Below are 17,857 nucleotides of genomic sequence, written 5' to 3'. Positions count from 1 at the left end.
CGATCTTCAGTGAAGGACAGAAACATTGTAAAATAACTATCCATCACAGACAAACAATAAAAATGATGAGAAACAGAGCATTATTACTTTTTCATTGCTATCAAACGAGAATATGTTAAAACTGATTTGATGTCTTGAGCGCCCAATAATCGATATATATCTCAGTAGTGTTGCTCAATATCAATTTAACATTTTCCACCTCGAAGGATGATATTTTCTCGCTGAATACCCTCAAAGGTACGGGTAGCATGATGGCATTGCTTTCACGAACATACATGTATGTGTCATTAAACCAGGTTCTTCAATAGCCATACACTTATTGACGTTATCACATGGAAATTGAGTATCGACCCTATTGTACATGATACGTTTTGAAGAGGTTTCCGAGACCATCCCATCAAGGGTATAGGTCACAACGTATCTGAAGTAGTCATTGACAAACGATGTGCATCGCAATGTGAAACTACAATAATAAGTAGCATTCAATAATGAAGATCTTTATATTTGATTGAAAATCAATTTAATTGAATACACTTCATGTCAGACAAACAACACGCTTGTCACAATTTGTATCTTAGAAAAGGATACAATTAAATTGTATAGGGGTGAAAACAATGATTTAAATTTTTTTGTATAACTGAATGTAAGATAATGCAACGTCCCAAGCCACCGTGCAACGATGATTCGCAAATCACTTAGCCTGACCACAAAATCCATTTAGTGAACTGAATGTAAGATAAGAATCGTAATGAATGTTATTTTACTTATAATGGTAAATTTTCTTTTTCATTAATTTATATTCACTGGTATTTTTCTAGTTTTAATTACCTATAGTCAATTAGTTTTTTGCCAGTCAGGGTTTGCGTTCCTCCGCAGCTTCATCCAGAAAACCTCAGTTGTGTGCATCCATTTCATGGAATACAAAAACAAACACATTAAAAAATAGCATTACTCTATCATTCTGCATTCGATAAGCCGAAACTAACATTAAAATTATAATTTCCACTTCCAATACAAGCTCTTTCGCGCTTATTATTCTTGACTAGCAAATAATATATTATGAAGTTTCAGATTGCGTATTATATACTGAACCGCAAAAGAAACGCTACTTCATAAAATAATTCATGAATGTTTCCCATCGAAACATCAATGCATATCTTGGATGTATCTCGGGGTTTTTTACGTTAGTATTTATCTACACTGTACACACTGGTTTTCAATATTGTGTTGGTCACACAGAAGATATGTTTCTTTCAAAGGTGCATCCACTTGATTGTGGTGATGCAGAGAAATGCGTCAATCCCATATGTAGTAGGGCTAGAATGTTTCCTAAATATGTTTCTTGATATTTTTCTATTTCCTTACCTATTGCCTGTTCAAGGAGTTTAAACAGCTAAACGTTGACTTAAGCAATATGGTTGACAAGTATGAAGGAGACTCACCAGTGTCACATACTGAGCGAATTCGTCGACAGTTTGAAGACACGTGTTCTCTTGTCAGCACGATAAGCGACGTGTTCATGCACATGATCGGGTCTGGCTATGCTGCGGCAGTTCCCATCACCTGTTTCATGCTGTATAATTTGATAAACGATGAGTTGATGAAGAAAGAAAATACAATGTTGATAACATGTATAGTACTCAGTACTGCCATGGTTGGACCAACGATTTTCACGTCAGTGGCCCTGAACATCAAGGTATGTATAAAAATGGCTAACCTTGTTAGGTTGAGGATAAGCGAGTTATATTGACTTTGGTTCGAATATGGGAGTCGAGGACAGTGACACAAGACCACGGACTTTGGTATGTTCCAAACGAATCACAGATTATAATCGGGAGAATGTCGGTGACATGTGTTAAATGCATACAGTCATAACTACACAATGCTCTATCCTAAATCCCAATGGTTCTTTGATAATCACAATTGATCATTGACGTGTGTATTACCTTAAATCTTATATATGAACATTGTGACATCGGTACATGCATGTTTAACTAATACAAACTTCGTTACGTTGAAATTCAATGGGATACACTTGAGATCGGTCAGGTTTTACTATGTATTGTGTGATATGCACCTACTCAATGTTGTGTATCCTGATGCATATGAGTAAAGGGTTCGCCCGTCACGCCGAAGACCCGGGTTCGATTCCCGACATGGGTACAATGTGTGCAGCCCATTTCCTGTGTCCCCCGCCGTGATATTGCTGGAATATTGCTAAAAGCGGCGTAAAACCATACTCACTCACTCACTCATTGTATATAAGGTATTTTTTTCTATCTGGGCATTTTCGTTTCGTGAAAAAGGGACTCCCTGCTCCATCAAAGAGTAGACACTTCAAGGATCACGTCCATTGGTTGTTGACCAGATAGGGTTTCCAGGTCAGTTCTGATCCGGAAACCGACACATCTTGTGTCATTGCTTATAGTCAGGCGTCACATGCAATGTGAATAACTTGTGTTCAAGCACAGATTTGATTTACAACGCGTCAGCGTGATAACAGTGATTCACTTCAGAGTTAAACAATATTCACTCACTAACCCAAGTACTAACAATATATAACTGTGATTGTTCCAAGCACAATCCCCACTGATGTATCGTTCGGAGTCTGACTATTCCAGGCTGTCAGATACAGTTTACACTGTAAGTTTTAACTGCACATTGTACAATAAATCAACTGTCTATATCTTCCCAAACCAAACAACTCTAAACCCAAGTAAAGATAAGATTTATGGGCACACAACTTCTTTATTACAATTAGGAGCGACGTTTCGTTGTAGGTTCTAACACCGTTATCAAACAAGTGTCTTGTTACGGGGTTAGAACCTACACCGAATCGTCGATCCTAATTGTTATAAGGAAGTTTTTCATCCATACATTTATCCTTACTTCGGACTCTTAACTTATAAATGCCCCTCAAAGAAGTAACTCTAAACCCATTTAACTAGCGTCTCTCCCCTCCAAATGTAAAGTATTTAACATAATTGCTAGTATTTCCAGAAGAGCTCATGTTCCCTGTGCACGATATATGATTCGTTAGCGTGATCTTTGCACTGCGTGACGTACATGTACGCATCTCTGCACAGCAATCTGCAACCCTTGAGACGACGGGGTCATCTGTATCTCGTGATTCGCATCAGTACATACTCTAATAACAGGCTCCCAGCTTCTTACTTCTTATCCATACAAACATTGCCAATTAATTCATACTGATTACATACACCTCGTCAAAAGTATTGCACCATCAAATTTGAAGTGTAAATGCGAGTTTATTTTCAATGTGGATATTCATGTTTGATGACAGAACGTTCGTGCGTCTTTACTACTATTGCTTTTGAACAATTTTGAATTGAAAGAGTGTTTCGAAAATGCCTAAGCTTACTATCCCAGAAGCCAAAGGTGGCAAATCACATGGCATGCACCAAACTGGCATGGCATGTGGGGCTTTTGTCACCTTGTTAACATTTATCTTACTGCAATCAGTCGACTAATTGGAAGACAAACGTTCACTGGACATGTGAGGGACTTGCCGAGATCAGGACGTCCGCAGAAGACCAGTGCCAGAGAGGACAGGGTCCTTGTACGCCAGGCAACGGATGCCAACTTCAACTTGCACTGTTCTTCGTCATCACTGGCATACCCACAACAGAGTATCCCCTGGCACCATCAGGCGTCGACTGAATGCAGCAGGAATAAGGGCCAGAAGACCAATAAGACGTCCACTCCTCTCACCCCAGCACTTGCGGACCGTTTAGCTTGGTGTCAGGCTTGCCGAGTACACTGGAACTTGAGGTCATGCAGGGGGATTCATCGGTCTAAGGAGAGTCGGTATTTGTTGCACCATATTGATGGTAGGACTCGTGCGGAAAGGCTAAATTGCAAAATCAGTGAACGACCAATACAAAAATAATAAAATGTAAAACAGTAAGAATGCGTTTCTGCACTTGTAAGCACCGATAACGATCTGACATGTTCTGTCGAGTCTGAACCTGTCCCTCCCTTGGTTGGTTGTAATATCTGTTCAAGATTTTCACAGACGGAACCATCGAATTACACAGGGTGCTGCCAGTCATGATGAAGACGTAACGACGCCAGATTTTACTTCACCAAACCATCACCATCAAGCACTGAATGAAGTGAAATATGCATACAAATAGCTGCCCTTTTCGGAGGTATATAAATTTCTTAAATGTGTGACCAAACACTCGGCTGATAAGTTTTCGCTTCCATTGAATTACACATTCTCAAGGTACCCAAACAGTCTTGAAGGTCTGCCTACGAGTTTGTCCTTTGTGCTTGAGTTACAATCATTACAAAACAAACGGCGGAATAATATATTATATATTCCACAACGTCAATAGGGCTTCTAGCTTCTCTGGCTTCTGCTAATTAATACATGGTATGATATTTTATTCAAATTTCTATTTTACATGACAGTCTATAGTGAGTTGTGTTGAACCTGTTCCTATGTGCATATGATTTAAAGATGCCAGTAAGACTTACGTTTTACTTTGATATGTCTATTTATTAAAACCTGTATCAATCCCTGCCGTTATTAAATGGTGAACTGCGTCCGGGAAACTATTCACAAGATTCAGTAACTGATTCAGTAGGCTTTAACAACAACCAGCATCGATAATGATTATTTTAGAAGCAGTTGACATGCCTGCACGTGTCCATTCTTCAACACTGAGTGAAGCAACGTGTACAGACCAAATGGAGCTGACATGGCTTTCAGCTTCACGGAAACGTGTCATTAGATTAGATGCCGTTTATTTGTCTATAATTGACGTGTACAACGCGAATGGTGAAATCGATGGTAGCTATATGGACAACATGTAATGCTTGTCAATAATAGGTTGTTCGTTGGAATACACAATTATTGCTTGACATTTAATGGACATATTAAGCTGCTTTACGAGAGTGCAGTTAAACACACTGGCATCTACATCTTGGATTTGTCACAGAGCGGAGATGTTTGTTTCAGAGGTGTCCTCCCTTGATACTGACGCAGAGAAATGTTGTAATCCCGTAAATATATATAATGTGTTCAAGCCTTTTTAACAATTCTAATCATAGCTGGTTTGCAGATGCCAATTGAAATTAGTGAGTAACGTATGGTTTAACGCCGCTTTTAGCAATATTCCAGCAATATAACGGTGGGGGACACTAGAATGGGCTTGACACATCGTACTCATGTGGGGAATAGAACCAGGGTCTTCGTCGTGACGAGCGAACGCATTAACCACTGGGCTACCTCACTGACCAACAATTGAAAGAGGAAGAATATCCAATGCGATGAGTATCATTTTCTCTGTTATCATCCACATCGTGTTATGGTCCACCATGTGTCGGTTCTTCATTCGCTCCACAGATGAGGTTTATACTGTTCAGGGGCGGTCGGGTAGCCTAGTGGTTAAAGCGTTCGCTCGTCACGCCGAAGACCAGTGTTCGATTCCCGACATGGGTACAATGTGTGAAGCCCATTTCCGGTGTCCCCCGAAGTGATATTGCTGGAATATTGCTAAAAGCGGCGTAAAACCATACCCACTCCCTATACTGTTCAATCATGGATGGCGGCACTGTCATATGCAGCATTTCAGTCCAGTGGTATGTATTACAGCAGCGAGACATGTGTTGGTATAAACAAGCACCTGCCCAAGTTCTTCCGACAGTATGATTCACAGAGGCGGATACATCTTTTTTAAAGGTAATTTATACAGAAATAAATATTTTTTCGAAATAAAAAGGGGAGTGCTCACCCCCGCACCCCTCTCTGTATCCGCCCATGATTCATACAGAGGCATGTATGCCTCCGCGATGGACAACTCCACTCTCAGGCAATACATCAAAGTGTTTATGTCCCTTGCTGCATCTGTGATTTTAATTTGTGGGCATATTACGTACTTTATGTTACTTCATAATGTTGCTCCAGATGTTATGTATCTAAAACCGATGAAACTGCCTCCATGAGAATATTTCCCTTCAGTAAAATCTATAATCTTTAATGTGTTGCTGCCTCACAAGCAACATTTTCCCTGACATTTTTTTCCTGTTTCCCTACCTATTGCCTGTCCAAGGAGTTCAAACAGCTAAACGCAGAGTTAAGCATTTTTTTGACAAGATAGAGGTAGAGGCATCAGCATCATATACTGAGAGAATTCGTCGACAGTTTGAAGAAACATGTTCAGTAGTTTGCACAAATGACAAACTGTTATGCATATATTCGGCTCTGGTTATGTTGCATTAGTTCCCAGCATCTGTCTAATGCTCTATGGTTTGCTAAACGCTGATAGCAAAATCATATACAGTGTTCATAGCATGTATCATATTCGGTATTGTCATATGTCGGATGCTCGATACTCACGTCAGTGGCCCTGAACATGAAGGATATAATATAAAATCTTTTATTGTTTTGCTGTAGGCGAGTGAGTGCACATTACTGTGATGCATGAGTAAATTTTCTGTTTCTGTAAATTACTTCTGTTCTTTATAATAGATTAACTACATGCCTAGGTTCATCTCGATCTCATACCTGTCTGAAACTGGATTGTGAAAGGGCTATACAACATGCGAACATATATATACACTAAATATTATTGTGCATTAGTTGAAGAACAGAAGGAAAAACTGTTTTGTGATTGTATTGACTTTGGAAAGTTGTTTGATAATGTATAGAGAATTGATGTATGTATTAAGTTGATTAAATATGAAAATACAGGTAAAATGTTCAGAATTATTATCTATGTACAACAATATTAAATCATGCCTGTCATCCAAAGGCCAAACAACATAATACAGTAAACTACGGTAATAACGAACACGCTTAATTTATAACGAACTAACGGATATAACGAACTAACTTTTTAGTCCCGACTATATGCTGTAGTTATGCTGTATATATGCTTATAACGAACTACGGTTATAACGAACTAAAATTAGTAGTCCCTTTGAGTTCGTTATAACCGTAGTTTACTGTATTTCAAATGTTTAAAAGTTGTAATGCAAGGGGAAATCCCTCTCCCCCTACTATTCTCCCTTTTTCTAAATAACCTTGAACAATACTCCACTTTCAATAAATGTGATGGAATTGTACTCAACGATGACTACATATATATCTTTGTGAAGTTATTCGCTTTGCTCTATGCTGTTGATACAGTGATGTTAGCTTCTTCTAAGGATGATCTGCAGAAGGAACTGGATGTGTTTAGCGATTATTTCAATCAATGGAAACTAAAAATATATGTTGAAAAATGTAAAGTTGTAATAATATACTTGTTGCAAACGAGAATATACTTATACATTTGTATTATCAGACTTATTTATACAAACTTGATTGAATATACACACCTTGGCATTCAAATAGAAATGTGCTTTATTTCTACATGAAAGTTTAGGTGAAAAGGGTACAAAAGCCATGAATTTTATATTGTCAACCGCTTTGTATTATAATTTGACAATCAACTGCAAAATCAAGTCATTCGACGCTTTTAAAACTGATGGTTGAAAACATCCACTTAACGCTCATAAGAAAAATATTATGTGTTACGAAAAGTACACCACTACATATGCAAAACCGTTAAGTAGGAAGAGAGCCTCTCTCTCTCTCTCTCTCTCTCTCTCTCTCTATATATATATATATATATATATATATAAATATATAAATATATATATATATATATATATATACTAAAATTATCTCTTTTGGGGTAGAAATTACAACAGAAAACATTCAAAGATGTCTGTAATAGTACCTCTAAAGACAACACAAAGAAAACAACCAAACAACTGGATTTCTTGCATTTATGGCACTATTATCATACCAAGTGGATTGATTTGGTTGGTTGGTTGGTTTGTTGTTTTACGCCGCACACTGCAATATTCCAGCTATATCACGTCGGCTTGTAAATAATCGAGTATGGACCAGACAATCCAGTGATTGACATCATGAGCATCGATCCATGCAACTGGGATACGATGACATGCATTAACAAAGTCAGCGAGCCTCGATCCCGTTAGTCGCCTTTTACGACAAGCAAAGTCGCCTTTTACGACAATCATGGGTTGCTGGAGACCTATTCTACCCCGGATCTTCACGTGTCACCAAGTGGATTGACCAATTCGATCCTGACAAGTGATGGCTTCATTACTTCATGGCTTAAAATAAAGAGTACACTTACAGACTAATATATACAAAAATTGAGCTCTGACCTGGAAACAATGAGTAAATGCTAATTCCCCAAGACAATTAAAGCAAATACCAACATGGAAATGTATCTACAAAATGTATCTGATAAGAGTAAAACAGTTTATTTCATTTCAGGCTTTCGTGACAACGTCTACCTTTTGAAACAGGTAGCTGGCAGAACATTCCTCTTGTGGAAAGAAAATGTACATTACGTCCATCAAACGATACTGCTGATGAATCCATTCATCGTTAAAGATCAGATATTTTAAGAAGATGCTCTTTTTTGGAGCCTAGCAATAAAATCGCTCAAGTGGCGAATAGTTCTCTACATTCGCACATTTTGTTTCAGCTCTTCGTAATTCTGCTGACACGTGTGGTGGGTTTTTTACAGTTTTAACCAGGGTTGGGGATCTTTCTTTCGGGGACACAACCACCTTCATTATTATTCTGGCTACATTTGTCATTAATCGCCAACAGCGGAAGGGATGATGTAAATCCGGCTGGGGTCCATGCAGGTAGCAAACGTACTGTAAGTCCCCATGGACCCTAGCATGGTGATCTACCTTCAGCTGCTGGCGATCTATAGCCCTTTTTTATATTGTACCGTAATTTATAGTGCTATCTTTTTTATAGTTGTATGCTAGTTTTAAATAATAAACTGTGATATTCTAGTAATTTTACTGTCCATCGATGACAGGTTTTAATTTAGTTAAAAATGTATGTATTCAAATTGTCACATTTTTCGTCACGATATGGCTGAAATATTGCCGATGTGACGTAAAGCATGAACTCACTCACTCATTATTTTCACGTTTGCAATTACAGAAACACATACAGTTAACTACGGTTATAACGAACTCAAATGGATCGCTAATTTAAGATCGTAATAACCGTAATTCGTGATAAGTATATATACAGCGTATATACAACAAATGGACGGGTCTTAACAATAAGTTCATTATATCGATCAGTTCGTTATAAGCGTGTTCGTTATACAAGTAGTTTACTGTGCATTGTAATTTGTGTAATAACAATAATGGTTTTCCGAGAGCTGTTTGATATAAATATTTAAATGAGGTGTGTGTAGCATATTTGAAATTGTAATGACGATAAAATGAGGTAAATGACTTATTCTGTGACATTGATCATTTCCATTATATTGAGGTTTTATTGATTTCGTATTCATTTACAAATAACAGCCTTTTCTGATTTTGAGACAATGAACATCGGACCATTTCCTTTACATTACTTAATATGAAACAATCTTTTTTCCCTTCAAAGCCTACAAATCAGAAATCTAAAGTGTCATTGGAACAGTTTATTGTATGCATTTATCAAGCAGACACCTTCCACAACCATTCCAGATTACAAATATTAGCTTCGACTATTGTGGTACCCAGTCAACAATTATTAATTGTCAACGTTTCTTCATATCAGGTAAACACCTTTTCACATTCGAAGATGAGCACATATTATGATAAGGTTGTTGATTTGTCTCTTGATGGTCACGACATGATTTCTTAACAACATTTACGCCATAACTAATGCATGAATCACATCTCAACATAAGGTAACTAAATAAACCATTCATAGCCTTCACCAGTGTTCCCATGATCACGGGGGGCACGGGGGGCCCAGTCTTCTGGGGCGCCACGATTCGCTGTGCAGAGTTGCGTTCCTTGGGCATGCCAGAAACTTATGATTGTGGGTTCGAATCCCGGTTCGCCCCAATTATGTTTCTAGATTTGTCAGCACTATACCCGTGCGCGTGGGTTTCACCGAAGTTGTAAACGTCTAAGACCTGCATCACTTGGGGCTTTCCTCCCACATTAAGCTGACACGCCGCGATATAACTGGAATAGTGTTCAAAGCGGCGTTAAACCCAACTCACTCACTCACTCACTCACTCCCATGATCATGTGTCCAAGTTACAACTTTTCGATTAATTGTCCAAGCTAATGAATGCGTAAAGTACTCGTTTTCCTCCAAAGTCCAACTACACAGACCGTATCTCAAATATTCACAGCTGATATCTGCATGCAGTGCAAAATATAGTTACATTTCCAATACTATATAAATCCAATGATAACAGTTGATGCTAGATAGACGAGTTTAATAACACACGTTGACCTAACAATACCTCTGGCAGTTAGGACGATGGAGTACCGACTACATTTTCCTTAATCATTTATATATTAAATTAAAATCAATATCAAATTAAAATGTTAACTACCACCATTGAGACAAAATGCTTTTGCTATCTACAAAGTATTTGGTATCTATAGAATTACAGAATTTGAAAACTAGACACAAAACTCATGATGATTCTTGCAGTTAAGAAACAAACACAGTGAACTACGAGCTGTTACATCTTAATGCAGATAACGATATTTTTACAGATACGGATAATGGCCACACGCGCTGGAACAGCGGAGAAAATTTGATTTGATCACCTATTACATTACGCCATTTCTACATAATAAACAGAGTTGACATTGCTCTCACGCCTTCTGGAAATTAGCCACACTGAAACGTCCTCCTTTGATATGTAAAACTATCTGAGCCAGACGCGTTCATGTCTTTAAGCTTGAAGGGTTATATCAACAGACACTGACATATGTTTATGTATTTAACGAACAAATATTGAAACGGCTTTCTGAACCTTTCACGCTTGTCAGATAGTGGTCATGCGGTGAAAGCAGTATTGTTTACTGAAGACAATTGTCATATGAAACTGATCTACAATTCTTGCACAATAACTTCCGACCCGTGAAGATCCGGGGTAGAACAGGTCCTCAGCAACCCATACTTGCTGTAAAAGGCGACTATGCTTGTCGTAAGATGCGACTAATGGGAATAGGTGGTGAGGCTCGCTGACTTGGTTGATGCATGTCATTGATCCCAATTGCGTGGACTATGCTAATGAGTCAATCAGTGTATTGTCTGATCCATACTCGATTATTTACAGACCGCCGTCATATATCTGGAATATTGCAGAGTGCGGCGTTAAACAACAAACAAACAAAACAAAAAATTAATAACTTCCAGACACGCTGGCATGGCAATCCTATATCTGGCACACAGTACAGTGTTTGTTTCAAGTTTAATCCACTTGACACTGCGGAAATCATCAATATATATGAGACGTTAACGCTGTTTATTTCCAATCATTGTAGGGTTGCACATACCAATTTAAATAGGAACAGTTTGAAATGCTATGAGTATCGTGTGTGCTTGTCTTCATTCACATCGGGGGGCACGGGTGGCCCAGTCGTCTAAGGCGCCGCGATTCGCTGTGTAGAGTTGCGTCCCTTGGGCACGCCAGAAACCTATGATTGTGGGTTCGAATCCCGGTTCGCCCCGATTATGTTTCTAGGTTTGTCAGCACCATACCCGTGCTCGTGGGTTTCACCGAAGTGGTAAACGTCTGAGGCCTGCATCACTTGGGGCTTTCCTCCCACATTAAGCTGACACGCCGCGATATAACTGGAATACTGTTAAAAGCGGCGTTAAACCCAACTCACTCACTCATTCACTCATCCACATCGTGTTATGGTCAACAATGTGTCGGTCTTCTTTCGATTTGCAGATGAGGTTTCCATGTGTGTGTGTGTGTGTGTGTGTGTGTGTGTGTGTGTGTGTGTGTGTGTGTGTGTGTGTGTGTGTGTGTGTGTGTGTGTGTGTGTGTGTGTGTGTGTGTGTGTGTGTGTGTGTGTTGGACAAGCATCTGCTAATACATGATTCATAAAGAAAAGGACACTCAGCGATAGACAAGGCCACACTCACGAGCTTTATCAACGCATTACTTCTGAATACAGCGACAGAGCCCTTTCCATAATTATCCTATAGAAATCTCTGCATAGAGCAGAGTCGGTTGTACAATTCAGACTATATCATGGGCATGTGTTTATGAATCACTATCAAATAGTAATGACACCAGGTGTTCGCGAAAAGGTGAGCGTATCCTGTCCCACCGGTGGCACTTGTCACAAACACATGCAAAGGCAAGCACGGAAACATATCGGGATATGTTGAATGATGTGTATTGATTGAAGTACATTATCGGGACATGTTGTATAATGTGTATTGTTTGGGTAGCATTATCGGGATATGTTGTATAGTGTGTATTGGTTGGAGAACATTATCGGGATATGTAATATAATGTGCATTGATTTGAGTACATTACCGGGATATGTCTGGACCAGACAATCCAGTGATTACAGGTACAAGTTAAAATAGGGACTAGCATAGGGGATCGTTTTTGTCACTGATATGGAAATGTCCACCACATGTCTACTATAAAACCTTTTTGAAAGCTTTACTGAGGCCTTGAATGTTGTAACCTTGATCAAACAACTTCTGAGCTCTATGAAATTGAAATCTTGGTAGAAAGAGCATGCTCGATTGTATCAAAAAAGTTGAGAAATGAAAACACCAAAGGCTGTAGCTGCTGGAATAGTGAACGACATGATAAAGTTGAAGTCATCTGTACATTATTAACTGCTGAATATCATTTACAACTTTATATTATCGGGATATGTAGTGTGATGTGTATCGATTGGAGTACATTATCGGGATATGTTGTATCATGTGTATTGATTGGACTACAATATCGGGATATGTTGTATCATGTGTATTGATTGGAGTACATTATCGGGATATGTTGTATCATGTGTATTGATTGGACTACAATATCGGGATATGTTGTATCATGTGTATTGATTGGAGTACATTATCGGGATATGTTGTATCATGTGTATTGATTGGAGTACATTATCGGGATATGTTGTGTAATGCGTATTGTTTGGAGTACATTATCGGGATATGTTGTATAGTGCGTATTGTTTGGAGTACATTATCGGGATATGTTGTATAGTGTGTATTGGTTTGAGAACATTATCGGGATATGTTATATAAAATGTATTGATTGGACTACAATATCGGGATATGTTGTATCATGTGTATTGATTGGACTACAATATCGGGATATGTTGTATCATGTGTATTGATTGGAGTACATTATCGGGATATGTTGTGTAATGCGTATTGTTTGGAGTACATTATCGGGATATGTTGTATAGTGCTTATCGATTGGAGTACATTATCGGGATATGTTGTATAATGTGTATTGTTTGGAGTACATTATCGGGATATGTTGTGTAATGCGTATCGATTGGAGTACATTATCGGGATATATTGTACATTGTCTATTGTTAGGATTTCATTATCGGGATATGTAGTATAGTCTGTGTGTATTGGTTTGAGAACATTATCGGGATATGTTATGTAATGTGTATTGATTGGAGTACATTTTCGGGATATGTTGTATAGTGAGTATTGGTTGGAGAACATTATCGGGGTATGTTGTATAGTGAGTATTGGTTGGAGAACATTATCGGGGTATGTTGTATAGTGAGTATTGTTTGGAGTTCATTTTCGGGATATGTTGTATAGTGTGTATTGTTTGGAGAACATTATCGGGATATGTTGTATAGTGTGTATTGTTTGGAGTACATTTTCGGGATATGTTGTATAGTGTGTATTGTTTGGAGTACATTTTCGGGATATGTTGTATAGTGTGTATTGTTTGGAGTACATTTTCGGGATATGTTGTATAGTGTGTATTGTTTGGAGTACATTTTCGGGATATGTTGTATAGTGTGTATTGTTTTGAGTACATTTTCGGGATATGTTGTATAGTGTGTATTGTTTGGAGTACATTTTCGGGATATGTTGTATAGTGTGTATTGTTTTGAGTACATTTTCGGGATATGTTGTATAGTGTGTATTGTTTGGAGTACATTTTCGGGATATGTTGTATAGTGTGTATTGTTTTGAGTACATTTTCGGGATATGTTGTATAGTGTGTATTGTTTGGAGTACATTTTCGGGATATGTTGTATAGTGTGTATTGTTTGGAGTTCATTATCGGGATATGTTGTATAGTGTGTATTGTTTGGAGTACATTTTCGGGATATGTTGTATAATGTGCATTGATTGGAGTACATTTTCGGGATATGTTGTATAGTGTGTATTGTTTTGAGTACATTTTCGGGATATGTTGTATAGTGTGTATTGTTTGGAGTTCATTATCGGGGTATGTTGTATAGTGTGTATTGTTTGGAGTTCATTATCGGGATATGTTGTATAGTGTGTATTGTTTGGAGTACATTTTCGGGATATGTTGTATAATGTGCATTGATTGGAGTACATTTTCGGGATATGTTGTATAGTGTGTATTGTTTGGAGTACATTTTCGGGATATGTTGTATAATGTGCATTGATTGGAGTACATTTTCGGGATATGTTGTATAGTGTGTATTGTTTGGAGTTCATTATCGGGATATGCTAAATAATGTGTATTGATTGAAGTACATTATCGGGGTATGTTGTTTACTGTGCATTGATTGGACTACAATATCGGGATATGTTGAACGATGTGTATTGATTGAAGTACATTACCGGGATATGTTGTATAATGTGCATTGATTGGAGTACATTATCGGGACATGTTGTATAATTAGGAGATAAACATACTGTGTTTTCAATGTAGAGCTAGGTTAGCTGTAGATTTAACCGCGGTAAATTTAACATTTAATACCTCACGCGCGCTGCGCACAGTATGTTTATCTCCATTCTACCATGACTAAATAAAACGCGAACTCTTTGGTGTTAGCAAATATATTGTGTGTATTGTTTGGAGTTCATTATCGGGATATGTTGTATAGTGTGTATTGTTTGGAGTACATTTTCGGGATATGTTGTATAGTGTGTATTGTTTTGAGTACATTTTCGGGATATGTTGTATAGTGTGTATTGTTTGGAGTACATTTTCGGGATATGTTGTATAGTGTGTATTGTTTTGAGTACATTTTCGGGATATGTTGTATAGTGTGTATTGTTTGGAGTACATTTTCGGGATATGTTGTATAGTGTGTATTGTTTGGAGTTCATTATCGGGATATGTTGTATAGTGTGTATTGTTTGGAGTACATTTTCGGGATATGTTGTATAATGTGCATTGATTGGAGTACATTTTCGGGATATGTTGTATAGTGTGTATTGTTTTGAGTACATTTTCGGGATATGTTGTATAGTGTGTATTGTTTGGAGTTCATTATCGGGATATGTTGTATAGTGTGTATTGTTTGGAGTACATTTTCGGGATATGTTGTATAATGTGCATTGATTGGAGTACATTTTCGGGATATGTTGTATAGTGTGTATTGTTTGGAGTACATTTTCGGGATATGTTGTATAATGTGCATTGATTGGAGTACATTTTCGGGATATGTTGTATAGTGTGTATTGTTTGGAGTTCATTATCGGGATATGCTAAATAATGTGTATTGATTGAAGTACATTATCGGGGTATGTTGTTTACTGTGCATTGATTGGACTACAATATCGGGATATGTTGAACGATGTGTATTGATTGAAGTACATTACCGGGATATGTTGTATAATGTGCATTGATTGGAGTACATTATCGGGACATGTTGTATAATTAGGAGATAAACATACTGTGTTTTCAATGTAGAGCTAGGTTAGCTGTAGATTTAACCGCGGTAAATTTAACATTTAATACCTCACGCGCGCTGCGCACAGTATGTTTATCTCCATTCTACCATGACTAAATAAAACGCGAACTCTTTGGTGTTAGCAAATATACTGAGTGAAGCGGCATGAGTTGACTCCAGTATTTTGAGTGAGTTATCGATCTGAATTACGGAATCACCGAACAACATGTGGCGCTGTGTATACTCAAGCAGTTTATTTACACCATAATACTTCACTCGAACATATGACAGACATTGAAAGCATATGAGCATGGCAACTTGGTAAGCTAACATGAGGTGGGCATCCCTAACGAAAACAAACCAAGCTTTGCAAGGCTTTCGCTCTACATCGCGCGTCACCATTATGACGTCATGTCGCTAATTGTGACGCAAAAGATATGACGTCACAGTGGTATAAAGAAAAGCGCCAAAATTCCAAGTTCTCTGTTGTCTCCAAACATAAATACATTCCCTTTGTAGATTTCTATCGTGTTTTCTGCACGAAATGTATTGCCACCCATCCTTTGAATATTGTAGTAACTGTATCTGTGCATATTGTAACCTGTAATTGTAGATATAATTATTTAAATATGCCTACCGACAATGACTGAAAATAGTAGTAGTACTATGAATATTAGCTTCCATGGTGATGCGGCCTTCAAACCAGCTCTTTCAATCAGAGGGGGTTTATTGTGATTTAATACCCTCTGATTGACCAATCAGTATCGAGTAAATTCCAAATTCATGGTAGAATGTGCACTGATAGGAGTACATTATCGGGATATGTTGTACAGTGTGTATTGACTGGAGTACATTATCGGGATATGTTGTATAGTGCATGTGTATTGTTTGGAGAACATTATCGGCATATAATTCCCTTGTACTGCACAGAACTCCAACGCGATCATCCGTTTAACCAGATGCTTCAGCTGTGTTTTTAAGCAGAATGGGGTAAAGAGAAGATGCGGCGCGTGACAATCGGGTATCGACGAGGCGGTGTTGTCTTACAGACGGATCATCAAGACTCTAAAGCTAATTTCGTTGCACACCCAGATTTTGAGACAACTGAAAGTACATTTTTTTGTATTAAGTCTTTGAGTGTCTTTTAGAAGTGATACATTTTAGAGAGAGAATGTGTAGATGTCAACGTCTTTATTATGAGGAACCGAACGTTTCGGACTAAACGCTTTCTCCTTCATCCAGCGAATGAATGCTAGGATGCAGAGGGCATATATATGAAAATGAGAAGACAACACAAGTTATGGAGGTGGAAACCTAACAGTGAATTGGCGCTGATTGCTTATTAGCCAGGGACAAATTGAAGACAAAAGTATAATAAGCACTGATTGCCAATGCGCAATGGACAAACTGTAGTCAGCTCAACGCTTAGGTGAGGTGAGGTGAGGTGAGGGTTTAAATGGGGTTTAACGTCGCGTCCAAGATTACTGCACTTATATAGCGACGTGCATGTACGTGTGTGTGTTTGTGTGGCTGATTGTACTAGTCCGGACTGATGCCGATTTATAGTGCTAGCTCACTGAGATACCATGCCGCAGTTTCACATGAATACCCCACTCAGACACAGTATACTGACTACGAGCCGACCAGTCCTTGTTTTAGCCCCTTAATGCCGAGCGCCAGACAGGGTGACAATAAGTACCATCTTTTAACGTCTTTTGGTATGACGCGGCCGGGGATCGAACCCCGGACCTTCCGCTCTCCGGGCGGACGCTCTACCACTAGACCACAGAGGCGGTCCTCACGCTTAGGGGAAATAAAAAGGAATAATGAGTACTTATCGTAATTCATGTTGGTTGGTTGGATTGTTGTTTAGTGCCGCAATATTCCATTATCTTTGGCGGCGGTCAGTAAATAATCAAGTATGGACCAGACAATCCAGTGATTAATATCATGAGCATCGATCCACGCAATCGGGGTCGATGACATGCATCAACCAAGTCAGCGAGCCTGACCACCCGATCCCGTTAGTCGTCTTTTACGACAAGCATATATCGTAACTTATGTATTATTAGGGTTCATATAGTTCAAACCCTTTTAATCGAGAAACAATTATAGCCAGGAAAATCTCAATAAATACAAAAGACAGAAC

This window comes from Haliotis rufescens, unplaced genomic scaffold, assembly GCF_023055435.1.
Source record: "Haliotis rufescens isolate VD_foot unplaced genomic scaffold, xgHalRufe1.0.p SCAF_9, whole genome shotgun sequence".
Taxonomy (NCBI): Eukaryota; Metazoa; Mollusca; class Gastropoda; order Lepetellida; family Haliotidae; genus Haliotis; species Haliotis rufescens.
Note: the sequence above shows the minus strand (reverse complement) of the source record.